Raw genomic sequence first — 17,206 nt, 5'->3', positions numbered from 1 at the left:
TTTTAAAAAATGTTTTGTGGAGCTCTGTGTTCCATTTTGTCTTTGATATGCATCTGCATTTCCTGTAATAAACAATTATTTTTCCAACCTCCCCCTGATTTATTGTACCTGAAGGTAGATCTGATGTCAAGAAACCCACAGTATTTTCATTTTAATTTGCTAAAAGTTAATGTCTCATCTCCTTAATTTATATCTTTCAGTTCACCAAAGAAATAGAGCAGATAAATTAAAGCTGAATAATTACTGAAAAAGTAATTGAGAGGAAAAAAGGATGACCTTTAAAGAAACTTAGGCTATTTGAATTGTTCTCAAAAACTTTTAAAGATCCATATCTCCCCACTATGTGTATCCATACATACCCCTCCTTATGTGTCAGTCAATTCTTTTAGAATAATTTCACAACCTAAAATGACCAGCACCAGGCAAGTTTTTAAGTATACACAGTATCTGAAACTGATAGATTATCATGCAACCATAAAATATTATAATTGCTGTGATTACAGAGAAAAATATTTTTTACATAAAAATCACAGGACATAAAAGTTTTTCTTATAGTCATTTCTAATTCCCAGGTCGTACTGATGGTATTAATGCTCTACTAATTCCTACAGAAATAAAACATTTTAATATAAAATATCATCCTCAAGTCACACATTTAGACTATGATAGTAAAAACCTAAACTTTTGATAGAAGGAAGAACAGGAGAAGGCAACTCCATGGTTTTAAAATATTCTTGAAGTTGAAACTTCTATTTCATCCAAAGTATCTACTGTCATAGAACCAACATCTAGAACTTTCTCCTGTTTAGGTTGTAGTTCAGATCTCGAAAAGCTAAGAAACAGCCAAGTTTAAGACTACACAATAGAACAAATGAATGGATGAAGAAAATGTGGTATATATACACAACAGAATATTACTCAGTCAAAAAGAAGAATGAGTTTCATAATTACTTGTTCTATTTCTATAAGGTATATCATTGAGATTTTAATTGGAATTGCATTGAATCTGTATAGCACTTTTGGTAGTATGGACATTTTGTCAATATTAATTATGCCTATCCAAGAACATGGGAGATCTTTCCATCTTCTAAGGTTTTCTTTAATTTCTTTCTTTAGTGTCCTGTAGTTCTCATTGTAGAGGTCTTTCACCTCTTTTGTGAGATTGATTTCCAAGTATTTTATTTTTTTCAAAGCTATTGTGAATGGGGTAGTTTTCCTAACTTCTCTTTCTGAAGATTCATCACTTATGTATAAAAATGCTTTGGATTTATGAGCATTGATCTTATATCCTGCTACTTTACTGAATTCACTTATGAGTTCTAAAAGTTTTCTGGTGGAATTTCCCGGTTCCTCTAAATATATAATCATGTCATCAGCAAACAGGGATAGTTTGAGTTCTTCTTTTCCTATTCATTTCCCTTTAATTTTGTTGGTCTGTCTAATTGCTCTGGCTACAGTTTCAAGGATAATGTTGAATAGAAGTAGTGAAAGAGGGCATCCCTGCCTTGTTCCAGTTTTTCGGGGGAATGATTTCAGTTTTTCACCATTTAGAATGATATTGGCCATGGGCTTAGCATAGAAGGTCTTACAATATTAAGGAATGTTCCCACTATCCCTATTTTTTCTAGTATTTTGAGCATGAAGGGGTGCTGTATTTTATCAAATGCTTTTTCTGCATCTATCAAAATAATCATGTGATTCTTGACTTTAAGTCTATTGATATGGTGAATTACATTTATTGATTTCTGAATGTTGAACCAACCTTGCATCCCTGGGATAAAACCCACTTGATCGTGGTGCACTATCTTTTTAATATATTTTTGTATGCGATTTGCTAAAATTTTGTTGAGAATTTTTATGTCAATGTTCATTAAGGATATTGGTCTGAAATTTTCTTTCCTCGATGTGTCTCTGTCTGGTTTAGGTATCAGGGTGATATTGGCTTCATAGAATGAGTTTGGGAGGGTTCCCTCCTCTTCTATTTCATGGAATACTTTGAGAAGTATTGGAAGGAGCTCTTCTTTAAAGGTTTTGTAGAACTCGACTGAGAACCCATCTGGTACCGGACTTTTCTTTGTTGGTAGACTTTTGATGACTTCTTCTATTTCATTACTTGAAATTGATCTATTTAAGTTGTGTATGTCCTCCTGGTTCAGTTTAGGTAATTCATATGTCTCTAGAAATCTGTTGATGTCTTCGAGATTTTCTGATTTGTTGGAGTATAGATTTTCAAAATAGCTTCTAATTATGTTTTGTATTTCACTCGTGTCTGTCGTGATATTTTCTTGTTCATTCTGAATTTTAGTAATTTGAGTTTTCTCTCTTCTTCTCTTTGTTAGTGTGGCTAAGGGTTTATCAATCTTGTTTACTTTTTCAAAGAACCAATTATCTATTTTGCTAATTTTTTCTATTGTTTATTTTGTTTCAATTTCATTGATTTCAGCTCTGATTTTATCTATTTCTTGTCTTCCACTACTTTTGGTGTTAACCTGTTCTTCTTTTTCTAGGGCTTTAAGTTGTAGTGTTAAGTGGTTTATTTGTTGATTTTTACTTCTTTTATTGAATACGCTCCATGAGCAATCCTTAGCAGGAAGAGTGAAGCAGGGGGTATTGCAATACCAGATCTTCAACTTACTACAAAGCAATAGTAACAAAAATGGCATGGTATTGGTACAAAATAGACAGGTAGATCAATGGTACAGAATAGAGGACATGGACACAAACCCAAATAAATACAATTTTCTCATACTAGAAAAAGGTGCCAAAAACATGCAATGGAGAAAAGATAGCCTCTTCAACAAATGGTGCTGGGAAAACTGGAAAACCATATGCAACAGAATGAAATTAAACCACTATCTCTCACCCTGCACAAAACCAACTCACAATGGATCAAGGACCTCAGAATCAGACCAGAGACCCTTCATCTTATAGAAGAAAAAGTAGGTCCAAATCTTCAACATGTTGGCCCAGGATCAGACTTCCTTAACAGGACTCCCATACCACAAGAAATAAAAGCAAGAATCAATAACTGGGATAGATTCAAACTAAAAAGCTTTCTCTCAGCAAAGGAAACTATCAGCAATGTGAAGAGAGAGCCTACAGAGTGGGAGAAAATCATTGCCACCCATACTTCAGATAGAGTACAAATTTCCAGAATCTATAAAGAACTCAAAAAGCTCTAAACCAAGAAATCAAATAATCCAATCAACAAATAGGCTAAGGAAATGAACAGACACTTCACAGAAGATCTAAAAGCAATCAACAGACATATGAAAAAACATTCAACTTCTGTAGTAATAAGAGAAATGCAAATCAAAACTACCCTAAGATTCCATCACACCCCAATTAGAATGGCAATTATCAAGAATACAAGCAACAATAGGTGTTAGTGAGGGTGTGGGGAAAAAGGTAGACTCATACATTGCTGGTGGGGTTGCAAATTAGTGCAGCCAATCTGGAAATCAGTGTGGAGATTCCTCAGAAAGCTTGGAATGGAACCACCATTTGACCCAGCTATCCCACTGCTCAGCCTATACCCAAAGGACTTCAAAGCAGAATACTACAAAGATGCAGCCACATCAATGTTCATAGCTGCTCAATTCACAATAGCCAGATTGTGGAACCAACCTAGATGTCCTTCAATTGATAAATGGATAAAGAAACTCTGGTATATTTATACAATGGAATATTACTCAGCCATAAAGAATGATAAAATTATGGCATTTGCAGGCAAATGGATGAAACTGGAGAATATCATGCTAAGTGAGGTAAGCCAATCTCAAAAAAACAAAGGAAGAATGATCCCACTGATAAGTGGATGATGACACATAACGCAGGGGGGAGGGGGAAAGAATGGAGGAAGGAGGTACTGTATAGAGGGAAAAGAGTGGTGGGGAGTGGGAAGGTAGGGAAAAAAATAACAGAATGAATCAAACAACATTACCCTATGTAAATTTATGATGACACAAATGGTATGCCTTACTCCATGTAAGAATCAACACTTATCCCATTGGTTTACAAGAAAAATAAATTTAAAAAAAAGAATGAAAACATGGCATTTGCCAGTAAATGGATGGAACTGGAGACTATCATGCTAAGTGAAATAAGCAATTCCCCCAAACCAAAGCCCAATGCTAACACACAATAAGGGCGGGAGGGATGGGCAGGGAAGATTAGAAGTATTTAGGATTAGACAAAGGGAACAAGGGAAGGGTTGGGGAAGGGAATAGGAACTAGGTAAAATGAATCATCATTACTTTCCCATGTTCATATATGAATACATAATGTAACTCCACATTATATATAACCACAAGAATGGGAAGTGTTATGGTTTGGATGTGAGGTGTCCCCCAAAAACTATGTGTGAGACAATCAAGAAGGTTCAAAGGAGAAATGATTGGGTTGTGAGAGTCTTAATCAATGAATTAATCCCCAGATAGGGATTAACAGAGTGGTAACTGAAGTGGTAGGGTGTGGCTGGAGGAGGTGGGAACTGGGGCGTGGCTTTGGGTTTATATTTGAATTGACAAGTGGAGTTGCTCTGCTTTCTGAGTGCAATGTGAGCTGCTTCCCTCTTCCTCCGCACTCTTCTGACTTGTTTTTCAGCCTTCCCTTGAGCCCCAAGGAATGGAACCAGCCTTCTGTGGACTAAGACCTCCCAAACCGCGAGTCCTGAAATACAATTTTCCTCCTCTACAGTTGTTCTGGCAGGGTCTTTTTAGTCACAGCAGCGAAAAAGTTGATGAAAACAGGAAGTTATACTCCACGTATGTATAATAGGTCAAAATACATTCTACTGTCATGTATAACTAAAAAGAATAAAAATTTTTAAAAAATTAGTTATGTGAACATGAAACCACAAGCTCAAGTATGCAGAAAATAACTGCTGTTGTTTTAGTCAATATATATCAAACCCTAAATCCACAATCTTCTAAAGACAATTCATATATCATTATCCCCAATTTTCCCTCTCAACACACCTGCCCAATAACCTTCCACTTATAGTTTCCAATATAAGAACTGGAGCAATTATTATCTTCAGTGGGAAAAATACCAGGAGAATGAAGACAAACTAATATTTCTGATTTATCCAACCATAGTGGAAGTAAGTGGGAGGCTTAGACCCAGATGAAAGAGAACGTGTGTCAGACTCCACTCTTCTTTTCTGTGCAGCCAATGTGATGTGACTTTTGAAAACCCAAGCAAAATTTGGAAATGAAAACATTGCAAGGAACTTTGCATGTGATGTTGGAGGAACTAAGTCTCAAAATATATGTAGTGTTTACCATAAAAATACTAGGGCTATAAAATATCAATTTGTTCATCCATTAATTCATTAAATGAAAATTTTTCTAAGGACATGATAAGTCAAGTACCAAGGTACCCAATGTTGAAATATCTACTGGAAAACTTCTTAAAGGTAGAAAGCCTCTACAATGGTACTGAAGAAGCCCGGTGTTCTTATCATGCCCTTGTGCAACCCTGGCCCTTACTGGGACCTGGGTTTAATGACTTTTCTCTAATGAATACAAAGCAGAAGTTATAGGATGTCACTTTACTGATTAGGTTACCAAAGACTGCAACCTCTGCCTTGAACACTTTCTGGCTCTCCCTTAAGTCACTTGCCCTCGGGGAATCCAAGTGCCTTGTCATGAGGTAGCCCTGTGGAAAGACCCACCAGACCTGGGGTTGACACCTGGAAATAACAAATAGGGTAATCTTCGAATGGGTCTTCCCTGAAGTTGAGTCATCAGAAAACAAAACAAAACAAAAGCCCAGTTCTGAACTTGAATACAACTATGTGATAGACCTGAGACAGAAGTCAGCTAAACCATGCAAATTCCTCAGCCACAGACACAATGAGATGATGAATAGTTGTTAAACCACTAAATTTTGGAGTAACGTATTAAACAGCAATAATATAGTGGTTTTACATTTATTTTCCAACAATGTTCCGTAGGTTCTCAAAATTTTTTGTTAAGTGAAATAAATGAAAAAGCATTGATGTTTAATAAGGAAAGAATATGGAAAAATAAAACTACACAAGAATTAGAATGCACAATGTCTTCTTATTGATATGAATTGTTTGACGTAACCAATTCATATCTCTTCTATCCACATTTTCTTATCATTCATATATGTTAAGAATCTTTTATTAGGGAGAAATGTTACAATTCTGTGTTGGTATGAAATAATTTATTCTTTATATCTCTATTCTCAAGTAGAAACTCCTACATTATCTCGATTTGGTATCTGCTTGGAAACAATTTGCTTTACTACAGAAAATTAGATGGTATTATCACACTTTGGTAGCAAACAACTTGTCCTTCTGGCCTCTTGTGCACAGTGAGTATTCTTAGAGTAGCTGCAAGTTTTAGAGAAATGCTAACTAAATGGTTTATTCTAAATATTTCCAGATTTCCATGTAGGAAAAATAGCAATGAAATTAGTAAGTTAAATGCCATTTTTTTTTTACTTTTGTAAAATCTTCTGTATGAAAATATGTGTTTTATTTAGATTAAGGGTGGAATAAAGATAAACAAATACAAATAGACCTAGTAGCAAAATAAAATTGGTACCAAAGATTGAATGTTCAAATTGTTGTTTTTCATTTTAAACTGCTTACTGTGTGTACATAAAAAGTTTACTTGATAACCATAAAATGAGGATAGGTGTCCAATCAATATTTGAAGATACATATTTGCCTGTTCTGAGACATATATCATGTTGCATTCTTTATTGTAATCTCAATTCTTCAAAATGGTACTGGTTGAAAGTGAAAATTATAAATATTTGCTTATTTTTTCAAATTACTGTTGCTCTCTACAGTCATAAGAACTCCTAAAGATGACAATTAAACCATGTATTGGACTAGTATCAAGATTATTTTGCAGATACTATCTCATGTCTGATATATTCTACCATTATGTATACAACACCTCCTGGGGAGGAGGACAACCCCCACAGACTGATGGGATTAGCTAGTTCTTCCACACCATTGGCCTGTTACAGCTACTCATTCTCTCATATTTTACCTATTAATTAGTAAATGAACTAGATCCAGTTACAGAAAACTTCAGACCTTATGTATGTAACTTTATAACAGAACTTGACTAACAAATAAAAAAAGAAATTAAAGAATTGTTGATTCTTTTATCTGAGGTATTTACTTGAATTACTTTGTCTCCCAGATAAAATACAAACTGATTTCTACAATTTTTATAGGCACTTGCGATATTTCCAAATTTTAATAAATCTTTGATAAAAATGATGGATAGAAAATAATCAAGAGACCTTAAACCAAAATTTATTGTTTACTGTGACTGCATTGGTGGTTGCAAAAAGTAATGAATAAGCAAGCCCAGCCTTCAGTAAGAAAGAGATGAAATGGCTTAAACATCAAAACCAAAGCAGTTGTCTAATCTAAAATGTGATTCAAGTCATATATTATTTCTTAATCTATTTGATAATTTCTTTTTTAAGTTTAAACTTCTTTAATAATAAAATACAATTATATTGGATTAAACCTTGCACTTCTAGCCTCTTTCTGCTTAAAGGAAATGAAAAATTGATCTTTTCCTGAATATATGGGATCAGATCACATTAGTTTAATAGCATCCATTTTACATGTGATAGATTATAATAATGTAAAAAACTTTTTCAATATAATATGCTTTCATTTCTCTAGCATATACTTAGTAGAACTTTAATTCTAAATGATACATGAAATAAATCATTATGCTGTTGTCAGCAGTTTAGGTTCATATGAGAGAATTATAAACAATCACATTTTGCTGTCTAGAGTTTAATACCCATTTAAAATATTCACCAAATATTATTTCAGTCCTTGTTATGTTAATATTTATCTATTTTGTCAATCAATGACTCATAAAAATTCCAAATCAATAAAATCAACTTTAAAAAAATCATTAAAAAATCAACTAAAATGGACCTCAAATAGACCTCAAACTAACAAAAACTACCTGGGGCTCAGAGGTGCTCTCAATCATGTCTTATTTCTCCAAATTATTTAAAGCCATCTCAGGATCCACAAGATCAAAAAATTGAAGTGCAATCTCATCTCCATTTTTCTGCCCTGTAAATGTACTTTCTAAAAACCCAGAGGGATAAGGTTTCAAAAAGCAAAGGGACACTGTCCCCATGATTTCAATACATAGAGAAAACCCCCAGCACCGTTGTTACTGTTACCTTTTGCTGCCAACCACAGGTAGTGTTTTTAATGCTTCTTTATACTGCTTTGGAAGTTGATATCTCATTCAATATAGCTGCCTTCCTGTTTAGAGTTTGCAGTTCAATGCACTAATCACCTCCAAGGTGAAGGTAGTATTAATTGTACTAATGACAGATAATTTCATATGTTTTTTAAACACCAGACATGAGTATAAATGCATTACATATTTTACCACACTTTGCTGAATACCAGTGGATTTAGGACCAGTGTGTTCTTCTCTTGGCTATATCAGTAGTATGTTCAGTCAGATTTCCTGTATTAGTTTGCTACTGCTGCCATAACAAATATCACAGACAGAGTAGCTTAAACAACAGAAATTTATTTTCTCATAATCCTGAAGGTTAGAAATCCAAGACCAAAGTGTTGACACTTCTAGTGTTTGTTGAGTATTCTCTTCTTGTCTTGCAGATGACTGGCTTCTTGATGCTTCCTCACATGATCAACCCTTGGTTTCTGCACAGACTGACATGATGTCTCTCTGTTTGATATCTCCTTAACTCATGCCAGATGTGCTTGTGTAAGATACCAGACATGCTGGTTTAAGGCTGACCCTAATGATGACATTACTTAAACTTCATGACTACTGTAAAGTCTCTGATTCGAAATATGTCAGATTCTTTTTAAAAATTATTTTAGTTCTTTTAATTAGTTATACATGACAGTAGAATGCACTTTGATACATCATATACAATTTCTCATTCTTCTGGTTATACTTTATGTAGAATTCCACCACTTGTATACTTATATATGTACATAAGGTAATAATATCTGATTCATTTTACTGTTTTTCCTACCCCTATACCCCTTCCCCTTCTTTCACTCCCCTCTACCTGAACTAAAGTAACTCTTTTCTTACTTAGCCCCCCACCACTACCTAATAAGGTAATTTTACATTAGAATCCTCATATCAGAGAAAAAATTTGGCCTGTAGTTCTCTGAGAATGGCTTATTGCACTTAACATGATATTCTCCAGATCCATTCATTTACTGGCAAATGCCATAATTTCATTCTTCTTTAAGGTTGAGTAATATTCCATCAAATATATATACCACATTTTTTATTCATTCATCCATTGAAGGGTTCCTAGGTTGGGTTCATAGTTTAGCTATTGTGAGTTGAGTTGCTATAAACATTGGTGTGACTGCATCACTGTAATATGCTTATTTTAAGTCCTTTGGGTATAAACCAAGGGGTGGGATAGCTGGGTCAAATGGTGGTTCCATTCCAAGCTTTCTGAGGCATTTCCATACTGCTTTCCATAATGGTTGCACTAATTTGCAGCCCCACCAGCAATGTATGAGTGTGCCTTTTCCCCCACTTCCTTGTCAATATTTATTGTTGCTTGTATTCTTGATAATTGCCATTCTGTCTAGAGCGAGAAGAAATCTTAGAATAGTTTTGAATAACATTTCTCTAATTGCTAGAGTTGATAAACATTTTTCTCATATTTGTAGATTGATTGTATTTTTCTATTTCTTCTTCTGTGATGTGTCTGTTCAGTTCCTTAACCCATTTATTGATTGGATTCTTTGTTTTATTTGTTTTATTTTTTATTTATTTATTTATTTTTTGATGTTCAGTGTTTTCAGTTCTTTATATATCCTGGAGATTAATGCTCTATATGAGGTGCATGGAATAAAGATTTTCTCTCATTCTGCGGTCTTTTTTTCCACGTTATTGAATGTTTCCTTTGCTGAGAGGAAGATTTTTAGTTTTAATCTATCTCATTTTTGGTAGTATGGCCATTTTGATAATGTTAATTTTGCCTATCCAAGAGTATGGGACATCTTTCCATCTTCTAAGGTCTTCTTCAAAATTTATTTAGTGTTCTTTAAAGGTCTTTCTCATTTTTTGTTAGATCAGTTCCCAAATATTTAAATTTTTTGAGGCTGTTGTGAATGGGGTAATTTTCCTAATTTTTTTTCAGTGGATTCATCACTGATGTTTAGGAATGCATTTGGTTTATGGGTGTTTATTTTATATCCTGCTACTTTACTTATTTCATTTATTAATTTTATAACGTTTTGGTGGAATTTTTTATATCTTCTAAATATAGAATCATGTCATCAGCAAGTTTGAGTTCTCCTTTTCCTTTAATTTCTTTCTCCTAATTGCTCTGGCTAGAGTTTCAAGGATGGTGTTGCATAAAAGTGGTGAAAGAGGGCATCCTTGTCTTGTTCCAGTTTTTAGAGGGAATGCTTTCAATTCTTCTCCATTAGAATGATATTGGCCTTTGGCTTAGCACAGATAGCTTTTACAATGTCCCTACTATCCCTCGCTGTCTAGTGTTTTGAACATGTAGACATACTGCAGTTTTCAAATGTTTTCTCTGCCTCTATTGAAATAATCATGATTCTTGTCTTTGTTGATGTGATGAATTATGTTTATTGACTTCCATATGTTGAACCAACCCTGAATCCCTGGGATGAACAGCACTTGATCATGGCACAAAACCTTTTTCATATGTTTTTGAATGCAATTTTCCAGAATTTTATGAGAAATTTTTGGATGTATGTTCATCAGGGATATTGGTCTAAAATTTTCTTTGATGTGTCTTTGTTTGGTTTTGGTATCAAAGTGATACTAGCTACATAGGATGAGTTTAGAAGGGTTCCTTCCCTCTCTATTTCACGGAATACTTTGAGAAGTATTGGTGTTATTTATTCTTTGAAAGTCTTATAGAACTCAACTGAGAATTTCTCTGGTTCTGGGCTTTTTTTAGTTGGTAGGCTTTTTTTAAATTTTTTTTTATTTTTACAGACTGCATTTTGATTCATTGTACACAAATGGGGTACAACTTTTCATTTCTATGGCTGTACACAATGTAGATTCACACCATTCATGTAATTATAAATATACATAGGGTAATAATGTCTGTTTCATTCTACTATCTTTCTGTCCCCCACCCCCTCCCACCCCATTTTCCTCTACACCATCCAAAGTTCCTTTATTCTTCTCTTCCCCCCACCTCCGCCACCTCCCCTCATATGTATCATCATCCACTTATCAGAGAAAACATTCAGACTTTGGTTTTTTGGGCTTAGTCTATTTCACTTAGCATGACATTTTCTGACTTCATCCATTTACCAGCAAATGCCATAATTTTATTCTTCTTTATGGCCAAGTAATATTCCATTGTGTAAAATACCACAGTTTCTTTATCCATTCATCAATTGCATTATGCATCTTGGTTGGTTCCATAATCTAGCTATTGTGAATTGAGCTGTTATGAACATTGATGTGGCTGCATCACTGTAGTATGCTGATTTTAAGTCCTTTGGGCATAAACTAATGAGTGGGATAACTGGGTCAAATGGTGGGTCCATTCCAAGTTTTCTGAGGAATCTCCATACTGCTTTCCACATTGGCTGTACCAATGTGCAACTCCATCAGCAATGTATGAGTGTGCCTTTTTCCCCACATTCACACCAACACTTATTATTGCTTGTGTTCTTGATAATAGCCATTCTAATTGGAGTTAGATGAAATCTTAGGGTAGTTTTAATTTGCATTTTTATAATTACTAGGGCTGATGAACTTTTTAAAAGAAAAAATTCTAATTAGTTATACATGATAGTAGAATGCATTTATGCATTTTGATAAATCATACATAAATGGAATATAATTTCTCATTTTTCTGATTTTACATATTGTAGGATCACATCAGTCATGCAGTATATAGGTACATGAGGTAGTAATGTCTGTTTCACCCTACTATCCTATCCTTCCTACCCTAATACCCCTTCCCCTCCCTTCACTCCACTCTACCTAAAGTAACTTTATTCTTCCCTAGTGCCATCCCACTTATTGTGAATTACCATCTACATATCAGAGAAAACCTTAAGCCTTTGATTTTTGGGGTTTGGCTTATTTCACTTAGCATAATATTCTCCAACTCCATCCATTTACAAGCAAATGACATAATTTCATTATGTTTTAAAACTGAGTGATATTTTGATGGCATCTGCTATTTCGTTGCTTGAGATAGATCTGTTCAAATTGTGTATGTCCTCCTGGTTCACTTTGGGTAGGTCATATGTCTCTAGGAATTTGTCAATGTCATCAAAATTTTCTATTTTATTGGAATGCAGATTTTCAAAATATTTTCTAATTATCTTCTGTATTTCAGTATTGTCTGCTCTGATATTTCCATTTCATCATGTATTTTAGTAATTTGAGCTTTCCCTCTCTCCTTGTTATGATGGCTAAGGGTTTATCAGTTTTTATTTATTTTTTCAAAGAACCAACTTTTTGTTTTGTCAGTTTTTAAAATTGTTTCTTTTGTTTCAATTTCGTTGATTTCAGGTCTGATTTTAATTATTTACTGTCCCTACTAGTTTTGGTTTGTTCTTCTTTTTTCTAGGGCTTTGGGATGTAATGTTAGGTCATTACATTTGTTGACTTTTTATTCTTTTGATGAATGAACTCAATGTAATGATCCTCTTAGCACTGCCTTTATAGTGTCTCAGAGATTTTGATATGTTGTATTGGTGTTCTCATGTACCTCAAAGAATTTTATACCTCCTCCCGGATGTCCTCTGCTATCCATTCTGCATTCAATAGCATATTATTTAGTCTCCAGGTGTTGGAGTAGCTTCTATTTTTTATTTTTATCATCAATTTCTAATTTCATTCCATTTTGATCTGATAGAAAACAAAGTAGTATCTCTATTTCTTTGTATTTGCTAAGAGTTGGTTTATGGCATAAGATAAGGTCTGTATTAGAGAAGGTTCCATGTGCTGCTGAGAAAAAAGTGTATTTACTCATTGATGGATGAAATATTCTATATTTGTCTGTTAATTCTAAATTATTGATTGTATTATTGAATTCTAAAGTTTGTTTAGTTTTTGTTTGGAAGATCTATCCAGTGATGAGAAAGGTGTATTAAAGTCACCCACTGTTATTGTGTTGTGATCTATTTGATTCTTTAAAGTGAGAAGGGTTTGTTTGATATACATAGATGCTCCATTATTTGGGGCATAAATATTTATAATTGTTATGTCTTGTTGATGTATATCAGGAATGCAACCTCCGGTATTTCATCATTTTGGATCTTTCAGAACCAGAACAATTTCAAAGAGACAGTATTTATAGATTTAAAAAAAAGGAGCTAGATAGAGCTTGATTGGTTATAGCTTGGCATTATCTTATTTGGACATGATGTGATGAGGCAACTGCCTTATGTGGACAAGCTTTTACCCGTTGGCAGCCTGTTATTGGTTGAAGTTCAGCCGTTGAGGTTGGCTGAGACTCAGCTACTTGTGACAAGAATATATTCTTTAGGCAGGTTGCAGTTCTTTAAGTAGAATCTCAATATATGGAACCAACCCCATGTCAAATTTAGTCTGATTTTATACAATTGATGAAGCTTAATTGACACATCATTATCACAAAAACTCTATAGTTTACACTGTTCCAGCACTCCTAGTGTTGTACACTCTGTAGTGTTGGATTAATTCATAATGGCACGCATCCACCATTATAGTATGCAGGATAGGTTCATTGCCTTCCCCCAGAAAATTCTCTCTGTTCAGTCTGGCAGCAACTATTTTTTTAAAGCTCTTTTCATAGTTTTGTATTTTCCAAATATCATATGATTGAAATCATAGAGTCATAGAATACAGTGCCTTTTCAGATAAGCTTCTTTCACTTAGTAATATGGATTTAAGATTTCCTCTGTGTCTTTGTATGACTTGCTAGCTTATTTTGCTTAAGTGTTGAATAATGTTCCATTTTCTGAATGTACCACACTTCATTGATTTACACACACATTGAAGGACATTTCAGTTATTTCCACATTAAGGAAATTATGAATAATGTCATTATAATCTTTCCTGTGCATATTTTCAGGTAAACATAAGTTTTCTACTCCTTTGGGTAAGTACAAAGGAGCAGGAGTAGTAGATTGTTTGGTAAGAGTGTGCTTAGTTTTATAAAAAACTGCCAAAATTATCTTGCAAAGTGAGTGTATCCTTTTGTCTTCCCACCAAAAATGATTGATAGTTCCTTTTGATCCAGAACCTCACCAGCATTTGATGTCAGTGTTCTATATTTGGACCACTCTACCAGGTGTTTAATGATATTAAATTGTCATTTTTATTTGATGACATAACTGATGACATATGTTGTGGAGCATCTTTTCATATGTTTATTTGCTTTCAGTATATCTTCTTTGGTGAAAAGTCTATGAAAGACGTGGGTCAATTTTTAATAAGGTTGTTTTCTTAATATTGAGTTTTAGGTGGGCATAGTATATTTTTAGATAAATTTTTTATAAGGTATATCTCTTACAAATATTTTCTCCTGAACTGTGACCTTTTTCTTTCTATTGACAGTCTGTCACAGAGCATTTTTAATTTAAATAAATTCTACATATTAAATTCTTTCTTCATGGATTGTGACTTTATTTTAACTAAAAGTTTGTCACCAAACCCTGAGGTCATCTAGATTTTTTTTTTCTCCTTTGCCTCAGAAGTTGTTTTTGTTTGCTTGTTTGCTTATGCAGTATTGGGAAACAAAGTTAGGGTCCCTTGCATGTTAGGTAAGTGCTGTGCCACTAAGCAACACCTCTAGCCCTTGAAATTAATTTTTGCAAAGGGTAAAAGGTCTAGATTTATGTATCTTTTTGCATTTAGATGTCAAATTGTTCAGCACCATATGTTGAAAATACTCTTTTTTTATTGTTTTACTTTTGTTTCTTTGTCAAAAATCATTTGTCTGTATTTATGTGGGTCTATTTCCAGACTCATTATTCTGTTCCATTGATCTATTTTGTCTATTCTTTCCCCAGTATCACAGTGTCTTGATTGCTATAGCTTTATAGTAAGCATTGAAATTGAGTAGTGTCAGCCCTCTAAAATTGTTCTTCTTGAATATTTTCTTGGCTTTTCTAGATCTTTTATCTTTCCACAGAATCTTTAGAATTAGTTAGTCAGTGTCAAAATAACTTGCTGGGAGTTTAACTGAAATAGCATTGAAACTATAGATCCATTTGGGAACAACTGACTTCTTGACAATATTGAGTCCTATCCATGAATATAGATGGTCTCTCCATTTATTTAGTTCTTATTCCTTTCATCAGAGTTTTACAGTGTTCCTCATAGATTTTCTATGTATTTTATATATATATATTCAAGTATTTCACATTTTTGAGTACTAATGGGAATGATACTGTGTTTTCAATTTAAAATTTCACTTCTTTATTGCTAGTCTATGGAAAAGTGATTGACTATTATTTATTAGTTTTATACCCTGCAGTCCTGCTATGATCTCTTACTCATTTGGGGTGGGGTTTTGTTCCTTGATTATTTCAGATTCCAAAATAGATAATCAACTCATCCGTAAACAAAGAAAGTTGTATTTCTTCTCTCATAAATTGAGTTTCTTTTATTTCCTTTTCTTCTCCCATTAGCTTAGCTAGGACTTCTAGTACAGTTTTTAAAATCAGAAGTGAGGGATATCTTTTTCTTGTTCCTAATCTCTTTGGGAAAGTTTAAAACTCTTACATTAATTATGTTAGTTGTACATATTTGTAGATATTCTTTATCAAGTTATGGAAGTTTCCCACTATTACTAATTTACTGAGTTTATTATCATAAATAGATTGCAAATTTTGTCAAAGACTTGTGTTGAATTTATTGATATGATCACATGATTTTTCTTCTTTAGCCTGTTTACATGAATTCCATCAGTTCATTTATGAATATTCAACTAGATTCACATACTTGAAATAAATGCCTCTTGGCCACAGTATGAAATTCTTTTTGTATATGATTGGATTCAATTTGATATTTTCTTGCAGATTTTTGCACATGTTATTTTAGTCAGCATTTTTGACACTATGACCAGAATACCTGAGAAGAAAATTTTAGAGAAGAAAACATTTATTAGGTAATTACAGTTTCAGAGGTCTCAGTCCTTACATGGTTGACTCCATTCCTTGGGGCCTGAAGAGAGGCAGAATATCACATGGAGGTGAATAGTAGAGGAAAGCCACTCAGTAACTGACCATCAGGAAGCAGAGAGAGACTACTCTGCTCAACAAGGACAAAATATATACCCCAAAGGCACACAGTGACCCTCCTTCTTCAGCCATACCCCAACCACTTATAGTTACCACCCGTTAATCCCAATCAGGGTATTAATGCACTGATTAGGCAAAGGTTTTCATAGCTCAATCATTTCACCTCTGAATTTCATTGCATTGTCTCACACATGAGTTTTTTGGGGACACCTCATATATCAGCCATAACATAAGTCATGAGAGATACTAATTTTCCTTTCTGCAATGTGTTTGCCTTGTTTGGTATTAGGATAATGATGACCTCATAAAGTGAGTTAGTATATTCTCCATTTCCTTCTTTTTAAAGAGATTGTAGGGAGTAGGCATAATTTCTTCCTTAAAATTTGACAGAATTCACAAGTGAACCTATTTGGGACTGGCATTTTCTGTTCAGATAGATTAGTAACTACTGATTCGATTCATTTAATAATTGTAGGTCTATTCATATTATGTCTTCTTATTGGTGTTTTGACTGATTATGCCATTTTATCCAGGTTACTGAATTCATGGGCATAGAGTTTTCTACTTTTATCCTTTTACTTTCCATGGTATCTGTTGCTGTGTTCCCCTTCAATTTCTGACATTAGCTTTTTGTATACCCACACTTTTTATCTCATTCATGTGGCTAATGCCATATAAATTATGTTGATTTTTTTTCAGAGAGCCAGCATTTAGTCTCATTGATTTTCTCTATTTCTCAGCTTCATTTACTCTGTTCTAATTTTTATTATTACAATTCATCTAAGTACTTAGGGTTTAATTTTATTTTCTTTTTTACTTTTTTTGTTTTTTTATTTGTTCTTTTTCAATATACATGACAGTAAAGTGTATTTCCAGTTTCCTAAGATGAAAGATTAGATGATGATAATAATAATAATAATAATAATAATA

The sequence above is a fragment of the Sciurus carolinensis genome, chromosome 7, assembly GCF_902686445.1.
Source record: "Sciurus carolinensis chromosome 7, mSciCar1.2, whole genome shotgun sequence".
Classification (NCBI taxonomy): Eukaryota; Metazoa; Chordata; class Mammalia; order Rodentia; family Sciuridae; genus Sciurus; species Sciurus carolinensis.
This window is presented reverse-complemented; position numbering follows the sequence as displayed.